The 25,500-nt window shown below is 41.2% G+C and overlaps 1 long non-coding RNA gene and 1 pseudogene across 1 annotated transcript in view; one reads left to right on the forward strand and one right to left on the reverse strand.

Annotated features, from left to right (window-relative positions):
- The window catches only part of LOC141278212 (uncharacterized), a 92,811-nt gene that overhangs the window by 26,231 nt on the left and 41,080 nt on the right, over nt 1-25,500 (reverse strand). The gene's annotated exons all lie outside the window — the stretch shown is intronic.
- Nucleotides 11,188-18,050, forward strand: LOC101322257 (large ribosomal subunit protein eL33 pseudogene; annotated as a pseudogene).

A 25,500-nucleotide genomic window follows, 5' to 3' on the forward strand; every position in this document is an offset into this window, starting at 1 on the left:
CTCTCATCACCCCAAGTCTCCCACGTCACCTTCCCTCAGCCTATCTGTAAGCAACTGTCTCCTGGCCAGGGTTCCACCTCGCTCATCCAAAGAACCCCCACCCTCCACTGTTTGAGCACTGCTAGCTTCCTATTCCTAATTGATTTTTGAAAATTCTTGTGGCTTCTGTTTCAGCTGGAAGTTCATGGAGGTTTTATTCTGCTTCAAAAGGATGGATGAGCTCTGGTGCTGTAACTGTGTGAAGGGAAACAGTAAGGAGCCTGATTTTGGTTGACTCTCCACAAGTGAAATGAGAGACTGAATATACGAACAGACTGTGGCCAGGCCATGCAGCAATATTCTGGCCCACCTTCTGCAGCAACCACCAACCCATGATCTACAGTAAAGAGACCAGGAAGGCAGCCTGTTACGTCAGGCTTGCAGGAAGCCAGACCACTATCTCCAGCCACCAGTCCAGGAAGCCAAACAAGAACCCCTGTAACAATTAGCCCAAAGAGCCAGAACTTGATTAATAACTGATGGCTTCCTTCATTTTTGTCCCCCTTCCAACTGAGGACCAACCAGAAGAAGCCAAGTATGTACACTGAACCAATCACATAGGCTGCTCCACTTCCAGTCAGCCCACCTAAGCTTCCCCAGGCCAACGGCCTCCATTCAGGGCATATTTTGAAGTTTTCCCACTCTTCTGCCTACCTTTGAGTTTCTGCCAAAACGAAAGCGATGGTATCTGACTCCCTTGTAAGCTCTGAACAAATAGCCTTTGCTTGGTCCCATTTGGTTGGTCTTCATTTATTTCCACAGAAGCCTGGTGCTAAATTCCTCCCTGACTAAGGGCAAGCACATCTCATCATACTAGGAATTGATTAATTATTAGTTAATTAATCAATTAATTATCCTAGGGAGGCTCAGTCCACTCTTCTCACCTGAAGGAAACATGCTCCCCGTAGTAAGATGATTTTAAAGCTACTTCTTGGGAACCTTGAGAAATAACTGACATCATTTGCTAAAGGAACATTTGACTCCTACTTGTTCCTGCTTTTATCACCAGCGGCCCACACATTAGCTGAGAATGGCTCTGTCTGAGTCAACCAGGATGGATATGCAATCTCCCAATAGATTATTTATGATCTTAATGGGGGGCAGGGTCATTTCATTCCATCTCACTACATTTAATTTACTTTTCCCCAATTTGAAAGCAACAGATTCCTTTGGAAAGTCATACAAACCAATGTAACAAGGGAGATGTAATATAAGATACCACCTTTAGAAAGAGCTGGAGGAGAAAAACCTGAAAGACAAGCCTTTACCGAAAAGAAAATCTCACACGAAGAGATTGTTTAATCAATTATTCCCATTATCATGAAATGGGGGGAGTGGGGAGAGGATTCAGATATTTTAAGTGTTTCTTTAATTTGTTGAAACCATGTGGTAAACCAGAAAATAAGAGACCGAAAGATTTATAAGGGATTGCTTGGTATATTTACAGTTGTAAACAGAAAAGTGTAAATCTGTAAATCTTTATTTAAATTATATGTGGAGGTAGGAGCTCCAGATTAAGCATATATTTTACAAAGACTGTGATATAGTGTCTGGAAAACAGGTTGGAAGAACCTACACATTTTGCATGAGAAATTAAGGAACCTCCCAAAGATCAAACACACAAAAAAATCCCAAAAGAGGAAATAAGGCTTACAGGCTTGACCCACTAGCAACACCCCAGTGACCAAAAGAGGAGCAAGAAGGTTATATTTGCTGTGCATGGAACTGAGTGGCAAGTGAATACTGAATAAGCTTTTTATCCTCAAAACTCCCTGAGACTTAAGAAGTCTGACTAGTGTACCAGGAGGAGAGAGACCTGCTCGCCACTTCCTCATGGCCCTGTGTGGGAAGGGTTCTGCACATCTGAGTGCAGCTAGGGCAGGACAGGAAGCAGCCAGGAGGCACGGCCCCCCCGACTGGCAGCAGCGGCATGACCACAGCAGTCAGGTTCCCCAAGGACCCTGCAACAAGCATTTGCAGAGCAGCAGAGGGCACTCGGTTTGCAGGTAAACAGATACGGCATCCTTGGCTAAACAGCATCACCCCCATTGTCAGTGTTGGACAACCATGGAAGGGATGAGCAGGGCTTCCCAGATAGCAGAGGCCATGGAGGATGATTGGTTATACATTCACGCTCCGTAGAGAAACATGTGAGAAAGAATCATAGAAATAAACACAGAAAACTTTGCGTGGGACTAGAGTTCCCAGATAAAAGATAAAGATGAGGAGCAGAACAATAGTACTTATTACCATTCATATGATCCCCTTTTCTTCAGAATGATATGTGGTCTGGGGGACTTCCCAAAAGTGGCGCAGTGGTTAAGAATCCGCCTGCCAATGCAGGAGACACGGGTTTGATCCCTGGTCCGGGAAGATTTCACATGTCGCGGAATGACTAAGCCTGTGTGCCGCAACTACTGAGCCTGAGCTCTAGAGCCCGCGAGCCACAACTACTGAGCCCGCGCACCTAGAGCCCGTGCTCCACAACAAGAGAAGCCACCGCAATGAGAAGCACATGCACCACAACAAAGAATAGCCCCCGCTCGCCGCAACTAGAGAAAGCCCATGCGCAGCAATGAAGACCCAATGCAACCAAAAATAAATAAATAAAAATAAAAGCATGAGAAAAGACTAGAAATTAAAAAAAAAAAGAAAGAAAATGGCCAGAGTCACAGACTTCAGCAATGACAGCACACATTTCTGAGTCCAGGGGTCAGATGCACCTCAATGCACACTAGGCCAACGAGAACAGAGAAGATCCAGAGGATGTCTGGCAGAAAATGAGGCCCTCTGCCCCGACACCACAGGATAACATAGGGCCCTCCTCCTACATGAGGCAAGACGCCATATCAGAAAGGAGCTAGAGAGAAAAGCTGAAAACCAAGCATCTACCTGAAAGAGAATGCCAGACAAAAGAGCTTATTAAGGAGTCAGAGAATTATTTTGCAACTTCAGAATTCTCCTTTCCTACCAACCCCCACCACCCCACACTATATAGAAACCTAAGAGATAAGCTTCACAAAGAAATTATATCAAGCTCAGAAAAGACCAAGTTCCATTTTATTTTCACATCCCAGTTAACCCCATATATTTCTATGCTAGGAGTCCCTCAAAATATTTCAATATTTTAAAACTTGTCTTAAATAATAGAATTTATGAGAGAAAATGCAATTGATATGGAGGGAGAGAAAGTTCATAAGACAAATGGATGAAGACTGGTTTGGAAATTCCCTGTTTGATTTCAGGATGGCCAATGGGCTTGGTAGGAAATTGAAGGTGAGGGCGTGCAAAACACTGGAGAGAGCACAACCCTGAGCTGGGTGAACACAGTGCAGCATGTCAAGGAGAGGACAAATGATTAGGAGTGAAGAATACAGTGGGACAGCAGGAGGCGTCAGCATTATGACAAATCTATAACTGATGGAGATATCGGCATTTTCAAAATGTGTTTCCAATGTTTGATGAATCTACACCTCTACCTTCAAACGACAGCGAGAAAAATGGTGAGGCATTTTTTCCATACATCGCATGCTAAGCTTTAAAATTCAGCATTATTTCAGATTCATATTTTATTGATTCCTATGGAGTTTGAGGTACATGAGTTGTCTAAAAAACAGAATCATGACAGAAAGATCATCCTGATTCTAACTTATTACAGGTACTGTATGGAGTTATTTACAATAAAGAAGGTACGTATTTCCAGCAAGAGCCTGGAAGTTCGTTAATGCAATTTTTCACACTACTACACTGGCTTGGATGTAGGGCAGAGTAGAATTACAAAGAGTTTGTCTCTGGAGGGGCACACAGACATCTGGAAGAGCTCTCCAAAATATCTCCAAAAAAGATGCCTAAGCCCCAAAGGTCACACTATCGTCTATATTATTCTTAAATATTGATGTTCTTGAATCTTCTAGTTTAAATCTATGCTGGTCCTTTCCTTGTTGAGGGCAAATTCTGAGTACCCCCAATAAAGTAGGGAATAGGCCCCTGGAATGGTTTTGCATGAGGAGCTCCCAAAGTGAGAGTGAGTCGGGCAAACACCACTGGACCAGAGACAAACTTCAATCGTGGCAGGAGACTGAGGATTCTGAGTACATCGGGGGTCACTTGGGTTTGCCCTTCACACCAAGGAGGAAGGAAGTAGAAATAAAAGTTAAGGTTCTGTCTTGCTAAACAGTGTTAAATCAGAACTCATTAGAAACCATCTAATTGGAATAACAGTTACACAAAGGAGAGAAAAGCATTCTCCTTGACACAGCACCTGGAATCACTGGAAATCTGGAAAAGACAGAGCATGCGTAGCCCCTCAAAGTCTCCAATGCTTCAGCAGAAGCAGGACACCATGGGCCACAGCAGAAGTGGCAGGGATGCGCCATCATCCATCAGGCGGTCATCAGTGCCTGACAGAGGTGGCCACGGTCAGGGGAACAAAAGCTGTCCAACAGAGGGGGCATCAGTGTCCAGCAAAGGCATCAGGACCAGAGGACATCATATGACCACTGTCTGCCCTTGATCATGAACACAACCGAAACAGCTCAAGGACTTCCAGATATGATTACTTGGGGGGAGAGAAAAGAACTTTGCAGCAGACAGGCACAAAAGACACAGCACAGGTTATTACTGTTAACATCACCCCGAATATAAGATTAGGTAAGTGTAGCTGGAGGACACAAATTACACAGATGTCCAAGGTAAGTTTCCACAATCATCCTCAGAGGTCCAGGAATTCATAACCTGGGCCCCAGGACCCCCAAACAATCCAGAGAAATATTTAGGGAATAAATACTTTCAAATTTTTAATAAATAAAAACACAAGTTGTCAAAATTCTATGTATGTATCTTTATGGATAGTTTTTCTGGTGAAAATGTTCATAATTTTTATCTGATTCTCAGAGGGCTATGTGACACCCCTAAATTTAAGAACCTGAAATCTTTCTTGCTGCATCTCATTTCTCAGGATGCAGTGGAGATGGGAAAGGCCTCTTTTCTGTCCACCCTGGGAGCTTTAGAGTTGCTTTCAAAACTCTATAATTGGGGCTTCCCTGGTGGCGCAGTGGTTGAGAGTCCGCCTGCCGAGGCAGGGGACACGGGTTCGTGCCCCAGTCCGGGAAGATCCCACATGCTGCGGAGTGGCTGGTCCTGTGAGCCCATGGCCTCTGAGCCTGCGCATCCGGAGCCTGTGCTCCGCAACGGGAGAGGCCACAACAGTGAGAGGCCCGCGTACCGCAAAAAAAGCAAAACAAAACAAAACAAAAAAAACTATGATCAAGCGTATCTTTGATTTTCATCATCTTTGCCCCTGCAATGTCAGAAACTCCCATCCAAATGATGAGGTCATGCTTTCTCTCCTCCATCCTGCAGACTTGTAGCACACAACTCTGAACTGGGTTGACTCTACTCAAAAGAATCTCAACAGATCCCAGATGACAATGAAAGCAAGTTACAAAATTATAGCCCATTTTCACATCATTTATAAACCTTTCATAAGAATTTCCACCCCCACCGCCCCCCCCACTGAAAATGGTGGAAGTCAGAGTTGAGTGAAGATTGTAAAATCAGGCTCTGTGTATTTAGCAACAAGCACTATCTGGGTAGAAAGATAAGATATTGGACACGCTCTGGTGGGCATTCTTTATGGGCAAGGAGACAAAATGTAATTTTTTAGTTTTATGGTCACAGCAGCTTCAGGAGATAGCAGAGAAGAATCTCATTTTCTTGTTGAGATCAGCAGGTATTTTATATGTGACTTGGAACTAAAAAGGAAAGGAAAAAAGTATAAGGGCATGGCTAAACATCAAATGATTAACAGACATTTTTTCTTCTCTTTTTAGTGACTGCATTCCAGCACTGTTTAGCTGGGGTATTATAGTGATAAATCCAATAAAAAAAAAAAATTTACCAGTATGTAACCTTAGTCCAGCACCACTGACCTTGTAGGTAATTCAGTTTTGTGAGATAATTTCCAGGAGAACAAATTATAAATACAGGCTATTACTACTGTAAGCAAAATCTACTGCAAAAGCAGTTAGTTCTGAGATAAACTGCCTATGGAATCTACCAGATCCCCAAGGTCTTTCCATTGTGTTCTCTAGTCAAGATTCTAACATGAGCATTAAATTAAAAATTCTAGTTTCTAGGGACTTCTCTCCTAAGAACTTTAAACAGTGTCTTACAAATATATTTCACTATGCACATTAAAACCTAAAATAGAATTGGTCACTTCAAAAATTATTTCCCTGTGATCTCTGTTACTGAGATAACACAGCAAATTTTGGTGACACGTAAGGACATATTTATACCGAAAAGGGGATTTTCAAAGGACATTTCTTCTGACAAATTTGTCTTTTAGTGACAGTAATTACTTATTCTGGAGACACTTAACCACTAATGGTGGGATAATCTCAAGATACAACTGCACATTTTTAGAAATTTAAGCCAAAATTAATCAATCTATCTAATTTCAACTAAGGGGAGAAGAAATATTCTCTGAAGACCACACTTTCTTATGAGGCTATAAGTTTAAGGTGGCAGTATAATTGGAAAGAAATTTATTAAAGGGCTGCAAATTACCCCCAAATTAAAACATTTACAGCCTAAAGCTGTAATTAGGGCAAAGGTAAAGGCACGAGGTTCACAAAGAAATCCTGGCTGCTTCTGACTGCTCCTTGGATGCCATCTTTGCTAATTCATTATCTTGTTTCCATGGTTAATTATGGGGACTCCCCAAGGTGTGATAATTACTCTTTTGCTTTTGCCTTTTCCTCTATTTCATTCATTAACCTACATGTTTTGAACAATTCACATAGAGACTGAGCTGACATTGATAGATGCCCCTGAATGCTAAGCACTGTGCTAGGCACTTTTGGAGTTAACTGCAAACCTATGTGAAACGCCTAATTCCCCTGATTATTCCTTTCCACCAAACAGTTCCATGTGACTTTCTGAGCTCTAAAAGTAGGAAGACAAAGGGGAGTCAAGAGGCAGGGATCTACTGATGAGCTACGTTACCCTGGGCAAGTCACTAGATCTCTCTCAGTCTCAGTAAAATAAAGATGTTGAACTAGATCAGAAGCTGCAAAACTGATCCATTGGGCAAATCCAGTTTTCAGACATATTTGCTTGACCCGCAAAATTATTTTTAAATCTGGAAGGTTATATAGAAGTCTGGATTTCTATCTTCTCCTGAAAAAGTAGAAAACCTAAGCCTGATTTCTTTGATGGCAATGATTGGCTGCCAAGCAGCAGCTGCCCCTTTAGAATATCCCCTACAATTTCCAATATTCCCTATTGTGTTGCAAGTGTTCCCCTTCACTCATATACTTTACATGACTTGTCTCTCAACCAGATGGCCAACCTCAACACTAGAATGCACTGGTTTTACTTCTAAATACTACTACCCATTGTTTACTCTGTTTTAGGCTTTCTCCCCACCCTTGTCCAGTACCACAAGCATACAACTGAAATCTACCTCAATTTTTTCAGTGTTCAATTCATATATTTTACTGGGCTACTCATCCCTTTCTAACTTCTGTTTGACCATTTTTGTCATACTTAACCCCCAAACTTTAAAATATTTTTACATCCTTCTCTACTTTACTTTATAACCAAATGTTATAAACCCCTTCTCAGAAATTACAGTTTCCATCCTCTTATACCCAAGTCATTACACTCAAGGCCAATATTCTTACTAAGACTCTTACCAATTCATACATTGAAAATAAGAAGAACCAAATTCCTTGCAGGTCTGTAAATCTTCTAATAACTTAGTGTATCTCCTAAAAAGCAACCATAGATTTCAAGGATTTTTTTAGCAGAGTACAAGCTGCTATCCAAGAGCCATTCCCTCCTCCTTCCTTACTTACAAGAATAGATTTTATGTGGGATGGAAATGCAACCAGTTAAAAGACTACATTTCCCAGACAATGTTACAGCAAGGTATGTCCATGTGACCAAGCTCTGGCCAATGAGATAAACAGAAGTCCTGTATGGGAATTCTGGGAAAACTGCTTAAAGGAAACCAACTTCACTGTAAGAAAAATTTCCCCTTTTGCCTCTTTTCCTTCTTCCCAACTACAAAACACATTTGGTGACTAGAGCTTCAGAAGCCATTTTGAACCAAGAGGTAATACTTTCAAGAATGTAAGCCATGACCTCAGATGGTAAGAGAAGAATGATAGGATCCTGGATCCCTAATGACCACAAAGCACCAGAGTAGTGTTTAAAGTGTCACGTTAACATACTAACATACTGATGTTTCATAAACATTTTTTTGTTTAATATTTTTAAGTCTAATATTTCCTATTAACAACTGAATCTAATTCTAACTAAAAAAGGTGGACTATCTTCTCCAGCTGACTCATTTTCCTAGTAATCCCTTACATTTTCTTTGCTTAAATCATGATGACTCTTTTTTCAAAACTGTTCATATTTAAGCTCTTCTATGAAGACTTTTCAAATTAAAAGCATCAAGCCCTTGTCACTCCCCCTTATCTCCAGAAGCCTCTCTGCCCCTCATATTGCAAGCTTCTTTCCTAGCTACTTTCTTAGCACTGAGCTGAAATGTTTTACACAATGGATAAGAATCAAAAAGCAGAGGGGAGAACCTCAGTGGAAGGGCAGAGAAGGAGAGCTGGAAGCAATCAAGGAAAGAGAGGGTCAAGAATAGAGGAAACTTCAGGTGTTTCTCAATTTGCTGTGGAGCAGTTTGGTTTGGTTTTGACCCATGAGGCATCTGTATCCCCTCAGCACAGAATGAACCATAAAAAAAAGAAGAGTTTGGGGAAAGCTCCAATTAAAAAGGTACAATTAGGGTTAAAAGAGGTACTGGATACCACAAGGAGTAGAATGGGAACTTTTACCACAGGGCATTGTTAGTATTGCTAAAAGGCTTAAGTTGGCCTTTATTTTGAAACACAGATTGGGCTTCGACATGATACCCAGAACCAACCTCCATTCTCACACAGTCCATGGTCTATAGGAGAAGGTCCCTAGGACTGTTACTGATTTCAAAATGTGTTGTTTGAACCTCGCTTCTCAGGTCATCTTTAATTTCTCAGAAAACCACAAAATGCATGGTAGTGAGAACCTGGGCTGTTTTGCTTCTAACTACTCCTTTTCTTTCCCTGCCATTCTGATCCCATTATAGTAAAATCTATTACAGAAATCTCTTTCATCATCTCTTCCCTTTATGAGCAGTTATCTTGTTACTTGCCAGCCAAGTAGAATGTCAGAAAGGTCATGATCAAAGACAGTAAAATGATATAACAACATCAACGCTAGAGAAAGAAAAACTAATGAGCCACTGACCTTAATATATTTGTGTACCCGGTGGTCAGTTATGTGAAATTCCTTGAAGCCTCTCCACTTTGAGTTACTGAAGAGGTAATTTATTTATTGAGTCATTAAGCTTTCCTAAAATACTCAAGGGGAAAAACACAGTTATTATATCTTGGAATTTCATCCAGACTATAAAAGAGCATCGGAATTGAATATGAAATATCAACATGTCCCAACAGGGTGTAAACCCAGCATAGAAAGTATGAAGGTGGGTGAAGAAGATCAAAGACCCAGGCCACAGGTGATATCAAGAAGCCTGTCAGCAAGTAGCCAAGCCCAAGCATTAGACTGAAATGCTCAGTTACTTTTTTTTAAATTCAAGATACCAAAAATCCAAGACAAACTTGTTGAAGCAAAGTAGAGAATAAACTGACTCACAGTTGGGTTAAGACACAGATTCTTGAGACACCTATATATAATGGAATCACGCTGCTACACACCAGAAACTAACACAACATTGTAAACCAACTATACTTCAATTAAAAAAAAAATAAAGACATGGATTCTTGGAAGGATTCAAATGACGTCACAAGATGGTCTGCTTCTGTCACCTCTACTTAGCTCTCCTCTCCTCTGTATGTTAGCTTCATTGTTTAACACAGTCACCATCAATGGCCCATACATGATTGCTAAAGCTCCAAAACATACAGTTCCTTAGACCTTAGCTTGCAAAAATTAAAGCCTGTGTTTATTGATAGAGTCTACAAAACAGCGCTCATTCTCACTCTGATGGAACCTGCTTGAGTCACATGCCTAGCCTTGAACCCATGTCACGGGCTAGTGAAACATGAATGACTTAAAACTGGGTCATGTATTCCATCTCTGCAACTGGGGAAGGCATGGCCCCTGAAGAAATTTGGGATGTGGTTACCAAAGAAGGCATAATGTTTAAACAATAGCCATAAATAAACACCCACTACACAAGTATATTGGACCCTGATTCTGGAAGCATACATATATAATAAACAAAGATAGGGGCACCAAGAAAAGCACGAAAGAAAAATCATTTTATCAAAATTGTTAACAAGTTTGAACCCTAGTTATCACAATAGGCATACAGGTCAGTAGCAGAGTAACAGCAAGAAGAAATCTGGGTAAAACTCTGTAATTCTCACATGCTAAGGTCAAGATTTGTCTTAGATTCTGGTCAAGAGTATGGTTGTGTCACATCATCTATGGCAAGAGAAGCACCTCAGAGGCAGGGCCTGACATTCTTCTGCTGAAGAATGAAGCAGACTTGAGCTGGGTCCAGAGGAAGAAAGATTAGCTTCATCGAGTTTTCTTAAACCTGTGGTCTTCACATCATCTATGGCAAGAGAAGCACCTCAGAGGCAGGGCCTGACATTCTTCTGCTGAAGAATGAAGAGGACTTGAGCTGGGTCCAGAGGAAGAAAGATTAGCTTCATCGAGTTTTCTTAAACCTGTGGTCTTTTCATTTCCTTGGCTATGACGAGGATGAGAAGAAAGTGCCCAGCTGCTCAGTCTTCATGACCCATGGAACAGCCCTTCTGAAGAAATCAATGCTTGCATCTAAGGCCCTGAAATTGTCAAAAACTATGCAAACTTGGCTCAAACCGCAAAATAGTGACTAAAGAAATTAGGCCAAGTGGTTAGGAGAGCAACTGAATGCCTCAGTTTGGATTCTGAACTTGTTTCTTACCTCAACCGCTATCAAAATATGCAATGCAAAAGCTTGAGAGAGAAGGGCACTCAGTGAAAGGCCTTTTGTGTCAGCTGGGGGCTGCCTAATACCGGATGACAGCCTGACGCCTCTCCTGGAGAGCATCATGACAGGTCTGGATACTTGAAATCATGAGCTGCCAGAGGCGAGGTTCCGAGCAGCTATTGCCAGGCGTGGACAAAATGGAGATTCATGTGAGCAGGCAGCTTGCGAAACCCCAAGAGCAGCGACTGAACGGGCAAAGAAAGGGGGGTGCTGTGTACTGATCCTGCTTGCCACACAAAGCTCAAGTCTAGCATAAGCAAGTGCATGCCTACTTCCAGTGCAGCTTGAAAGAGAACTGGTTTTCCAGGGCTCTTCCTAACTGTACTTCTGTCCTCGCTGGACCAGACTCTCCCATTCTCCCTCCATCAAGCCAGGTCCTCATTCCTACGGGTCACTGCTGACTGCACTTCTCCTGCAGTTCCACATGGAAGGTCTGAATTCCATTCTAACAAGCGAATTTTTCATCTAATATTCCCATTCTATATAGATTTGGTTTTGTATCCCTAGATTGGTTTGAAAAATATAGTCTTATTCTAAACGTGAACATATGCCATAGTAGAATGCTCCAGTATTCCTTGTCCAAATATTCACTTCCTGTCAAGCTTAACGTTGGATTCTGTTCCCAAAATTCCTTTTCCAATTCAAATCATTTAGTATGTACATTGATTAAAACATTAAAGTATACATTGACGTTTAATTTGAATCTGTGTGTTATGCCACCAAATAGGTAGCATATCCATTCAAGACAGAAAGAAAAAGTTAAATAATTTTTGCACCTGCATAACAACTGGAGCGGTGCCAGAAGCTTTCCTCACTCCTCACCTGAGACTATATATATGACTACTGTCTGCATTTTCTTCCTTATTCTGAGCTCTAGAATTAGTCCCCTTTGCTGACAAGATAACCATCATGAGCTACTCGGGTCAGTACTGAGGGACAAGCATCAAATCCCACTTGCTGTCAGCCTCACCCCAATCCCATTCAAGACAGCAGTTTTCTAAGAAACCATAAACAGGCTTGACCCCAGATCCCCGGAAGGTTCCTGCCTGCTGAGTCCCAGGTTGATGATAAGCCCTATGCCTTGATTTCGCTCAACTAGAAGTCTTGCAGGTCACTTTCTTCCGCTCCCAAGGAGTTGGTTTTCCTACCTGCAACCAGGTCGACTTGATGCTTTCCAAATACTTCCCTCTGGACATTTCATTATTTTGTTTCCACCTGTTTGTCAATATATTCTTTTTACCTCCTTTAGACCAGCCCGAGGCCTCTAACTTGCTAAGAAATCATTTGTTCCCACTTGTCAATTTCTACATGTTATGGGACATTATGTTCCATCCACCTGGCTAGACCTTTCCTGCTACCCTGAATCTTGGCCAGGGCCTGCCCTCCTTATGGCCATGAATTCTGCCTGTCCTGGCCAATTCAGTACATACAGTTCTGGCTTGTATATAGCAGGTACTCAATAATGGTATTTGTTTTGTTTTTATGTCCTCAAATAATTGAAAATGGGAAAAATGGTCATCCTACTGTGAGCCTGGATCTGTACAGTAATTCTAACTACCTGAAGGCAAGTATTATTTTCCTTTCAGACCATAACAGAATATATTAGTTTATTTCTTGTCCAAACACTAATTTCTCCATCATACAGATCAGCATTCTCAAGCTTTGCCACTGAAAAAGCCCTTACTTCAGAGAAGAATAAATTCATACTTCATGCATCAGTTCTGCTTTCCCATAAGCTGTAATGTCTTTGAACTCTAATGTTTTATTTTATTTATTTATTTAGGCCACACCACGCAGCTTGCAGGATCTTAGTTCCTCAACCAGGGATTGAACCCTGGCCCTGGCAGTGAAAGCACCAAGTCCTAACCACTGGACTGCCAGGGAATTCCTGAACTCTAATGTTTTAGCTCAAAAATAAATACAAATTTAGCTTCTGCCTCATTATAAATAATATATATATTGCATATAATACATTTCATATATATTCATATTCTACTTTCATATACATCCATATTCTGCCAGGATGTACTCACGGCCTAGTCTGATAATGCATGACCAAGATTAATATTCTCTTCAGAAGAAAATGTTAAGATCTATTGGACTGAGTATAAATATGATTGAGAAAGTCTACCACCTTTAGCCTCCTTAAAAATCTACATTATTTTCTCTTTCTCCATGTCCCCTATGAAATAGGACAACTATGCTTCCCTAAGAATGTTGTGACGTTAAAAAGCTTCAATTTTTCCTGGGAATTCCCTGATGGTCCAATGGTTAGGATTCTTCGCTTCCACTGCAGTGGGCATAGGTTTGATCCCTGGTCGGGGAACTAAGATCCTGCATGCCACTGGGTGTGGCCAAAAAAATAAAATAAGAAGCTTCTATTTTTCCTTTCAGAAGGGAAATAGCAATTCCCAGTTACCTCATATAAGATGAAATACATGAGATGATTTTTCTTTCTAAATTTACTGAAAATACATTAAATCCATATACTAACTTTGCCTATACATTCATATCTGTAATTAGCAATATCAATACACACTTTTTTCTACTTTTTTTTTTTTTTTACTATCTCATCACCTTTCAGAGGAAAAAAAAATTTAAGCATAACATACCTGGAAATAAAAGTTAACATTATTGGCTTAGATTAAGACACTTTTTGGTGCCCATTAATAAAGAAAATTGTATATCAATTAAGATCTTCAAATAGATAATACAGTCCAAAAATGTTACTTTAATGAGTCTGATGGACCTTTACACAGAAGACTTAAAACAAGACAAATGCCAATTGGCCTGGGAGCACAGTCCTTTAAAAATGAAAAAGCAGGTTTTACCATACAGTAAAGTTTCACAAACAACAGCATTTGTTACAATGTGGCAGAGTGGGAAGAAAGAAGGATAAGGACCAGAATGATAGATTTCACAATTCCGAAGATCACAGTCCTGGAGGAGTCCTCAGGTCCTTGTAGGCCCCACCATGTCCTCAAGTATTAGACACAACTCCCTTTGCAGGAAACAGGAGAAGAGAGGAATAAAGGCTTCTTTGAAAAGCAGTGATAAAGGGGTCCCTGGAGGATTTCTGAGCTCTTGAAACAATCTTCATGGCAACAGCTTGACTCTGCTTCCTGCTACAGTGAAGGTTGCTGGAATATGAATTAGGGGTGAAGCACTGGGGCTATTTGCAAGTTCATGTTAAAATTTGATTTTCCAAACTCAGGAATACAGTTGATTCAGAATTAAATCAAAATAGTGCTTTAAAGGTGCCCTGCAAAGGACCTCAGTGCATTAAATAAGTACCAACTAGCTTTGCTCTTACAAGTGGTCTCACGGGAGAAAACTTAGAGACGATTCCATCATTCTCATGTTAAAGACACAGAAATGTCTGCAGAATATGATATCTCACCAATGGTCATAACATCTCACAATGTCATCAAAAGTTATGTATGGAAATTGCTTATCAGGTCAGTATACAGTCATCCATATTATACCACTTCACATTTATTTTTAAATTTAAATAAATCTAGTTAATGCCTTCTTTACTATTATAACATTTCTTTCCCATCCCAAATCATTACATATTTTTCTTCCATAAAAGTACATACTAATAATTAGTGATGTTGAGTAGCATCGACATATATACACTACCAAATGTAAAATAGTTAGCTAGTGGGAAGCAGCAGCATAGCACAGGGAGATCAGCTCAGTGCTTTGCGATGACCTAGAGGGGTGGGATAGGGAGGGTGGGAGGGAGGCTCAAAAGGGAGAGGATATGGGGATATATGTATGTATATGGCTGATTCACTCTGGTGTACAACAGAAACTAACACAGTATTGTGAAGAAATTATACTCCAATAAAGATCTATTAAAAAAAAAAAGTCCATACTCTAAAAGCTAATAAGCAAACCAACAAGCCTGAAAAACATACAAGGTGGGGGGGATATATAAAACAGAATGTATAAAATAGGCATCTTGTATAAAATATGTAATGTAGAGATTTACTACCTGTATCTGTCTTAGGGCACTTTTGACGTATGGCTCTATATTCTCTCATTTCCTAAATTCTCAGTTTCCATCGATTATAACATTACCTTAACAACACCTTTTGGGGGTCAAATACTACATAGTAATCCCTTTATTCTTCAGTATGAAAATGAGTTTGATTTTCTTATTTAGCAAGTTTAAGATTGACGGTATACGTTCAAGTATTAAATCTGCACTTCCCACTTATTTTAATTTGTTGGGTTATTGAAATTCCTTATTGAATTAGTAACTAAAAGTTAAATAGCTTCTCTTGCATGTCACCTGGAAGCTGGTGATAGGAGCATATATACAGTGATAGTCCTTCATGACATGAATTGTTCCTGTAAGCATTTTCTAGCTTGGAAAAAAAAAGGAAGCTTTATCCCAAAGAGTGGTAATTCCCACTACATAAATTTACTACCTGAGATTTGATAATCATCAGCATCCATGTTCTCACTCAATGCTGCACTGAGATACGATATATTCAAAGCACGACACATGGTGCTACCAGTACCCATAACATAGCTGAGCGACCACGAGATGAACTGACACCTTCTGTGCACAGGCAAGTTCCTACATGCACATGAAACACGTCCTAAGTTTCAGTCCTTTTATTGCTGATGACCTGGTTTCTTTTGCTATTAATCAAATAAAATGTCTCACTTTCAGAAACTAGACCTAAAGGGAACTCATCGAGGCTATATGCAAAGTGACAGTGCTTTGTTAATGGACTGTTACCCATAGATACCCTCTATAGAAGGCCTCCTTTTGGGGAGGTGTGGTAACAGAATTTCTAAGATGGCCTCTTAAAAATGCCTCACCCTAGTCCCCAGAAACTGTGACTCTAAGATATCACACACACGAATATGTTTTGTTACATGACAAAAAGGACTTTGCAGGTGGAATTTTAAGGCTTCTAGCCTGTTCACCTTAACATGGGGAGATTACCCTGGACTGTTTGAGGAACCCAATGTAACACATGCATCCTTAAAAGCAGAGAACATATTCTGGCTGGTGGTAGAAGAGAAAGGCAAAGGGGAAGTATGATAGGTTTGAAGCAAGAGAAGGATTCAATGGACCAGTGCCGGCTTAAAGATGGAGGGGGCCACATGGGAAGGAACCCAGGGGACCCCTGGAACAGGGAGCGGACCTTGACTGACAGCCAGTAAGGAAATGAGGATCTCAGTCCTACAACTGCAAAAACCTGTTTCTGCCAACAATCAGAATGAACCTGGAAATGGATTCTTCCCCAGAGCTTCCAGGGAAGAGCCCAGCCTGTTTGGCACCTTGATTTTGGCCTTGTAAGAACGGGAACAGAGAACCCAGTAGAATCCACAAAGACTTCTGATCTACAGAAATGTGGAAGTGGCTGTAAATGAGTAAATGTGTGGTAAACTGTTATGGCAGCAGTAGGAAACTAGTACAGGCAGACTGCGTATGGAGACAACCTAGAAGAAATGGACAAATTCTTAGAAATGTACAATCTCCCAAGATGAACCAGGAAGAAAAAGGAAATATGAACAGATGAATAATTATCAGTAATGAAACTGAATCAGTAATTTTAAAACTCCAAAAAAACAAAAGTCCAGGACCAGATGGCTTCACAGGAAAATTCTATCAAACACCTAGAGAAGAGTTAACACCTATACTTCAGAAACTATTCTAAAAAGTTGCAGAGGAAGGAACACTCCCAAATCCATTCTATGAGGCCACCATCACCCTGATACCAAAACCAGACAAAGATATCACAAAAAAAGAAAATTACAGGCCAGTATCACTGATGATCATAGACACAAAAATCCTCAACAAAATACTAGCAAACCAAATCCAACAACACATTAAAAGGATCATACACCATGATCAAGTGGGATTTATCCCTGTGATGCAATGATTTTTTCAATATCTACAAATCAATCAGTGTGATACACCACAGAAACAAATTGAAGAATAAAAACCATACAATCATCTCAATAGATGAAGAAAAAGCTTTTGATAACTTTTAACACCCATTCATGATAAAAACTCTCCAGAAACTGGGCATAGAGGGAACCTACCTCAACATAATAAAGGCCATAGATGACAAACCCACAGCTAACATCATACTCAATGGTGAAAAGCTAAAATCATTTCTTCCAAGATCAAGAGGATGGAGAGTCTTGCCTAGTCAATTTGAAGAGGCAGAGCAGCCCAGGTGACCATGAGGGTGACTGGTGTCCCACCTAGCTCAACCCCCCCACTAGAGGCAGAGCTAACAATATAACCACTCGAGCTGTGCATGCAGGCCTTCAGGGTTTAGCTATCTGTACATATGATTAAGATTTTGTAGCATCTCACTTTTTCAGAATGAAGTTCCTGAAGACTTGTTCTTCTAAGTCTGAATTTTTAAGTGGATATTACTGTTAAAAAATAATTGTTCATGGTTCAGAGCTTAAGAGGTCAATATTCTGAAGATCACACCAGAAAGGCTCTCTCAGCTGCCTTGGAGCCCGTGGAAGCCTACTGGGCACAGGACTTCTAAACTGACAAATACGTCTGGAAGGCTGTGGTCCAAGGCCATTTTTGCTGGCTATAAGTGGGGTCCCCGGAACTTGAGGGAGCACACAGCTCTTCTTAAAATTAAAGGTGTTTATGCTTGAGATGAAACTGAATTCTATGTAGGCCAGAGGTGTGCTTAGGTGCACAAAGCAAAGAACAACACAGTAATTCCTGGTGGAAAATTGAACAAAACCAGAGTAATCTGGGGAAATGTAACTTGCATTGATGGAAACAGTGGCATGATTTGTGCCAAATTCCGAAGCAACCTTCCTGCTAAGGCCATTGGACACAGAATCCAAGTGATGCTGTACCCTTCAAGGATTTAAACTTATTGAAAAGTAAATAAATAAAAGTATGGATTTGTTCTCTTGTTAAAAATAAAGACCCACCAAAATGGTTTCGTTTAAGGTGATGGTTTTGGTGAACTCAGCCTACATAAAATTGAACATATCATTTGCCATGCCGGGTGTTTTCCTACTTTCTCAATGATTTCTATCAATTCAGTTCACTAGTATCTCCTTCTTTCACCCAATCTCACACCAAAAAACAATATTCCCTGTACCAGAAAGACAGACATTTGTCCTTATTCATCTAGCATAGACTAAATGACACCTGTTAGGTGCCAAGACATTTTATTAGGAACTGAAGATGATCAAAGATGACAAGACAGAATCCCCTCCCCCCCGTTTTTTGTTTTTTTTGTTTTTTTTTTTGCGGTACGCGGGCCTCTCACTGTTGTGGCCTCTCCCGTTGCGGAGCACAGGCTCCGGACGCGCAGGCTCAGCGGCCATGGCTCACGGGCCCAGCCGCTCCACGGCATGTGGGATCTTCTTGGACCGGGGCACGAACCCGTGTCCCCTGCATCGGCAGGCAGACTCTCAACCACTGCGCCACCAGGGAAGCCCAGAATTCCCCCTTTTTGAGGAGATTTGAGATGAAGTACAGAGGACCCAAAACAAGAAAACATTCACTTACTGAGCTGTCACAGATCTTGAGAAGAAACCTAGAAATTGGAACGTGGAAGATAAACAGCTTGCTGAGGTTCACAGTGTCACAGCACATAGAGAGAATGGAAAACTCTGCCAGAGCCTTCATTAGAGATGCTGTGTATTTAATTTTTTTGGTTCACCTTTAAAGCAGACCTCTAGATATAGAAATGGTAGAGAAGTGTGATGAATAAGTTTAATAAGTGAAAAACACAGGTGAGAAAAATACCAAGTGTTATAATTTCATCTGTACACATCTTAGTCTAATCAAGAGAAAAAATCGATCGGAATTGATTGGATTGGATCTGTGACATTGGATCTGTGTTTTCTTGATACTGTTAGTTCTATAGCTAACCCAGCATCCTAGGAGCTGGGGTTTGCCTTCTTACTTGTGTTATTAATTTATTAGTGTAAATTTACACCTGTCAACACAGATTTACACCTACCCATCGCAAATATGATAGGCTTCAAGGACACACAATTAAGAACTTGAAACACTTATATTGCTTTAACACTCGTTCATATAATTCAGTTTCACTTATATGGGCATATAAATAGCCAGAGTCCTGCTAGAAAAATTATTTTGGTAAATCATTCTGATTTCTCCTCCTGGCTTTCCTGAAAACATTATTTTTAATTCGAAAGTTATTTTCATCTACTGCTTCTAATACCAGCTAATGATGATGGTAATTTTGCCCACATGGGGACACTGCAGAAAGGAGGGCTAAGTTTCACTCCCTGTCTTGCGGCAGTTCAAATGCTAAAGGACTGTCATGCTTTGCAGTCATCTCCACTCTGATTCATTATTTTACAGCAAATGCAGCTCTTAGCACTGCAGGCATAAGAAATAGGGAGTCCACGTGTTTGGGATTGTGCTGTAAAGACCAACAGAGTATGAGATGACCCCTGCCCACAAGAAGCAGTCCAGGCAGTTCACAGAAGAAAGCTAGGCTGCCTCCGTCTCCATGACTACCCTCCCACCTCATGGTGCCTCACTAATCCAGTTCCTCCTCACCTCCCGCCAGGATAACTGCAATAGTCTCCTAACTGCCCTCCCGTCCACTATTTAAGTACCTTTCAAATAATTCCCCTACCACATACATATACAAAACAAAGAGAAAACCATAATTCAAAAAGAGTCATGTACCAAAATGTTCATTGCAGCTCTATTTACAATAGCCCAGAGATGGAAACAACCTAAGTGTCCATCATCGGATGAATGGATAAAGAAGATGTGGCACATATATACAATGGAATATTACTCAGCCATAAAAAGAGACGAAATTGAGCTATTTGTAATGAGGTGGATAGACCTAGAGTCTGTCATACAGAGTGAAGTAAGTCAGAAAGAGAGAGACAAATACCGTATGCTAACACACATATATGGAATCTAAGAAAAAAAAATGTCATGAAAAACCTAGGGGTGAAACAGGAATAAAGACACAGACTTACTAGAGAATGGACTTGAGGCTATGGGGAGGGGGAAGGGTAAACGGTGACAAAGCGATAAAGAGGCATGGACATATATACACTACCAAACGTAAGGTAGATAGCTAGTGGGAAGCAGCCGCATAGCACAGGGAGATCAGCTCGGTGCTTTGGGACCGCCTGGAGGGGTGGGATAGGGAGGGTGGGAGGGAGGGAGACGCAAGCGGGAAGAGATATGGGAACATGTGTATATATATAACTGATTCATTTTGTTGTGAAGCTGAAACTAACATACCATTGTAAAGCAATTATACTCCAATAAAGATGTTAAAAAAAAAAAAAAAACAAAGTTCTGTGTTGAATTAAACTGTACCCCTGTTTAAACTCTTTCAATGGCATAAGAAACAATGAATAAAATTCAAACTCGGGGGCTTCCCTGGTGGCGCAGTGGTTGAGAGTCCGCCTGCCGATGCAGGGGACACGGGTTCGTGCCCCGGTCTGGGAAGATCCCACATGCCGCGGAGCGGCTGGGCCCGTGAGCCATGGCCGCTGAGCCTGCGCATCCGGAGCCTGTGCTCTGAAACAGGAGAGGCCACAACAGTGAGAGGCCCGCGTACCGAAAAAAAAAAAAAAAAAATTCAAACTCGGTAAGTATTCAAGAAACCCACGTCCTGGCCCCTGCCCTCCTCTCCCTCTAGCCTCTTGTCTGGATGTCCCCCTTGCCCTGCCCTCTCAATGTGTGATCCAAGCATACTGAGCTGTTTACCACTCTGCAGCACACACACCTGGCTGGGGTTCCTGGCCCAGTGCCGCCTTCTTGTTGCCCGGGATGTTTTCCCCTTTGAGCCTCTCCTCAGTTCCCCTTCCCCTGAACCAAATCTTCCTGGTTCCTGACAAATACCTGCTCATCTGAAGAACTAAAGTATCATCTCTCTACAAAATCTTTTCTGTTCCCACCCACCCTTACCCCAACGTCCACAGGTAGAAGAAGGAGACCACTCCATCCTTTGTGTCTCCCTCAGTATCCTCTGTAGACTTCCATCAGACTCCCTATAATGGGCTAGGAAATATCTTTCACTTCATGTCTGTAACTCTGTGCCAAACTGCCACGAGGTGGAGGACACGTCTTCTTTGTGTTTCTAGGAACTGCTTTCAAAGGCATTCAACCATTGCTGGGAGTAGAAAACCCACACATGAAACAATTGCAAATACCAAGCAACGGTATCCAAGGCAGTGCTAAGGAATGTGTATCTTGCTCTAAACACCTTGAAAGTTCTAAGAAGTCATACAGCATGGTAGAAAGAGTTTTACTGTCAGACAGACCTGAATTCACATCCTGACTGTCCTACCTCCTAGCTATGTGACCGTGGATATGTCAGTTCATTTCCCTTTGCCAAACCAAAATAATAATACCTATTTCACGGAGTCTTGTGTAAACATTAGATGAGATAGGTGATGATCCAACACAGGAGTTGCTAAGAAACTATCCATTCTTGTCCCTTTTCTCTGAGAAAGGAGAGTGATTACATGTGCTAAACGACTCAAGTACAACTTCTTCCAGGAAGTGAGGTTTAAGCTTGACCTTTAAGCAAGAGGATTTGGACAAGTACATGCTGATAGAAAATGCCATGTGTATTGGGAAACAGCATGAGCAAAGGCAGCTGACCTGCTTAAAACTCTTCCCAGATCCAGTCTTCAGATGCTCTATCATTCCCGCAATTTGGCCCCTCGTAGCAATGTGAGAGTAATTATACATGAACATAATCCAGCTTCAAAACCCAAGAATATTGTAAATTAGAGAGAAGACATAAAATCATCATAATGTATTTAGGAGAGACTCGTTCTTTAGCAGAGGAATGTTTCCAAAAAAAAGCTGTTGAAGGGTATTGGGCTGTTCACTCATTTGCACAGAAGTAAGCATTATACTAACAAACAACAGAGCTGGCATGACAACATCAACATTTAAACAAACACAGGGTATGTAATAACTTCCATGTGTAGATGGTTGGAGTGTTAACAGAGCAGTCTAAAGCAATATCATTTACTTTTATGGTTAAGTGTTCAGGAAGCATCTTTTTTTTTTTTTTTCTTAACATCTGAATGTTTTCATGGCTGAAGGGATGCCAGTATAGCCTGGAAAACATTTTACAATGATGTGTAAAGTAGTTACATTTTCCAGCAAGTATGCTTGCTCAATTATTCTACCTATATTAATAGCTCTTAGTGGCATGTGATGTATAATCGTCTCCATTCAATCACCCTCTTCAGTGGGAAAACAGCAAGTGCTACCCACATGGAAGAGTCCAAGTTTGAAGCCGATTACAAACTCAGGCCTTTGTCCCAACTGTTTCCAGGGTTAGCCTGCTGTCATTGAGAAAGCGTGTTGTCGCTGAAGGCGGGCTGGCCTGCCATCAGTCTCATGTCAGTTCATTTCGTTTCAGGTCTGCAGCTAGGTTAGTGTTATCAAAAAACCAAAGCAATTGATTTCTTTCTACCTCTGTTGAGATAAGTGGAACAACCTGTAATTTGGTTTAGAAAAAATATCTAGATGGTAGGAAAAGGTTTAAAGAAAGGGATAAAGACACGAAAGGCAACTTTCACAGTACCTTGAACATAGGAAGAATATAAGAAATTTAAAGAGAATTACAAAGAATGGAAATTAAAGATCCAAAGATAAGAGCAAAATGAAAGAATGAAGTGTTGAAGTATTTGTTTTCAGTACCATTCATGCTGGGTTTTCTCATGTGTGGTCAAATGCAATAGACTCTAAACTGGGCTCCTTGCCACCTAAAATCTAATCTACACACAATATCTACCATGATTCTCTTTAAATGTTAAGTCAGATCCTATCACTTCTCTGACAAAATTCTCTAAGGGCTTCTAACTTCACTCAGAGCAAAATCTGAAGTCTTCACAGCCCACCCACAAGCCTCTCCTGAACTTTCCAGCTTCACGCCCAAAACCCTCCTGGGTTTTCTCCAACCCAGATGCACTCTGAACTCACAAAACACTAAGCCAGTTCCTGCCTTGGGTCTCACATGTGCTGTTCCCTTCCCCACCCCACCTCCTTGCAAACTTTCTCTTCATTCAAGTCGCCGCTCAGATGTCACCAACTCAGGTGTCACCTACACAAATGTCACCTCCCCTGACCACCCCATCCAATATACAAGCTCTGTTGCTGTTTACCTCTTGCCCTGCTTTACTGTCCTTCTTAGCAGTTATCATTACTGCACATTAGATTATTTGTCTAGCTGTTTACCAATTTGTCTTGCCCATTAGACTGATAGCTACAAGATGGGGGATGCTGTAGCCCAGAGCCTGGAACACTGGGTGCCACATAATGGATAATAAATGTAGCAGGAGGAAAGGAGAGGAGGGAGGATGAGAGAAAGAATCCCTTGCCTTACTCACATGTTTGTGTCTTTGCTCCCCAAATAACTGGACATGTGACTGTTTGTACAGCAATTACTAATGTCCCTTGATCCATCTTCCAGAGACATTAACACCAAGAAAAGAGCATGGGCTATGGGAGCAAAGAGACCAGAACTTAAACCTCATCTCCACCACCAAGTAGCTTTTTGACTTTGGATGAGTTTTTTACACTCCCTATGGAATTTTACAGTTGACAGAACTTTAAACACCCATCAGAATTGGGCTAGGCACTTGGGATACTTCGGAAAAATTATTGAGAGAATGAAATTAGCTACCTTCGATTAAAACTAACTTGGCAAAAAATGCATAATTGATAAATATTAGCTCTCTTTCCCCTCTACCCTCCACCCCATCCTCTCAGAAGCCTTACATGGTATTATGCCCAATAAATGCACCTACGATAAGCAAAAGAACTGTAAGTCTTTCATAGCTGTGAGTCTGTGAAAACCAAGAGTGAGCAAACAAAATAACTCAGGTGAAAGTACTTTGAAAAACGGTAGCACAGTAGACAAACTGCAGGAATTATCATTACACTTATAAAATATTATTTTAGAACCAGTTTTCTGTGTCTTGAATTTCTGATCAAGTAAATTAGCAAGAGGACTCCAGGGGAAAGAAGAAGCCAAGTGAAGATGAAACCGGGAACAGAAAAGGACAACAGGTGAGGAAGCATTAGCAAAACGAGGGTCTGACTGTCAGGGTCAGGCTGGCGGGGGGCTTCAGTAAGCTCTCCATCAGACTCACCATGACTAGAGTTTCCATCTTTGTAGGAGAAGAAATGGAAGGAGGCAACGCTTACACACAGGCACAAAGCCCATCCGTGGCCATCTTTCCTGCCATCATCAAGAACGGGGAAGAACAGGACCGAAGATACAGTGAAAAGCATCTCACGTGTTGACAGAGGTGAATAAAATACAAGCAACAGGAGAACTCAGTTCATTTTATCATCGGCCTACGTGGACTCTCCCTGAATTACACCCGTGAAGCACACAATGCCACACGGAAGGGAACTAACACTTTTCTGAGTTCCAGCAATATGCTTGGTCTTGTGCTGGACACCATCATATATATTATCTCATTTTATCCTCACAATAATGCAAGTAAATTTTAGTATCCTCATTTTCTAAAGGGGAAAAAAAATCAAGACTTCGGAAGCTATTGAAAATATTGAAGGTAGAAAATAGCATTTCGCTCCAGGTCTGTAAGAAAAGAACTGAGTCATCCCTCCTATTTGTATAACAGCACTTCAAGTTTGCAACATGTATTCACAAGCAAATGCGTGACCTTCACACACATCTTGAGAGGCAAGTAATACCGTATTATTATTCTCACTAAATAATGGAAAAAGCTGAGGCTCAAGTCATTGAGTGATTTGTCTAAAATTACACAGGCAGTACGTAGCAGAACTGGGACTTGGACCCACTTTCCTAAGACTGGTGCTACTTTTCAGAAGAGGACTAGGTGTGTTTGAGAAACCTGTATATATCTTAAATCTGAGCTAGGAAAGAACATAGTTCTCACCCAGAACTACCTAATAGGCCAAACTCTACGATTTACCTGGGGTAACAAAAGCTATTGATACCTCAAAATCTCAGTAGCTCGACACTATAAAAGCTCACTTTTCACTGAGGCAAAAGTCCAAAGCAGGTACTCCTGGCACATGGTAATCCAGGGACCCAGGCTCCATTCATCCCTTACTTGGGCCTCAGACCCTCCGCACCCAGGTCAAAGGGGACGATATGACACACATCATTTTAGCTCCTTTCCACTGGGAGAACTAGTCACAGGCCATTTTTGGAGTCAAGTGAGCCAAGGTGTCCGTGGCTGGGCAGCCACTTCCCAGGAACAACTCTGTGTCACCAGGAGGGGAGAGCACGAATTGTCAGTGCATAACTAGTCATCTCCACCACACCCAGCTAACTCAACCAACGATGGAACGATGAGGGGCTGTGAGAAAATGCCATGAAGCCAGAAGTCAGCTTAAATGGTCTGACATAGCC

Source organism: Tursiops truncatus, chromosome 3 (genome assembly GCF_011762595.2).
Source record: "Tursiops truncatus isolate mTurTru1 chromosome 3, mTurTru1.mat.Y, whole genome shotgun sequence".
In the NCBI taxonomy this organism is placed as follows: domain Eukaryota; kingdom Metazoa; phylum Chordata; class Mammalia; order Artiodactyla; family Delphinidae; genus Tursiops; species Tursiops truncatus.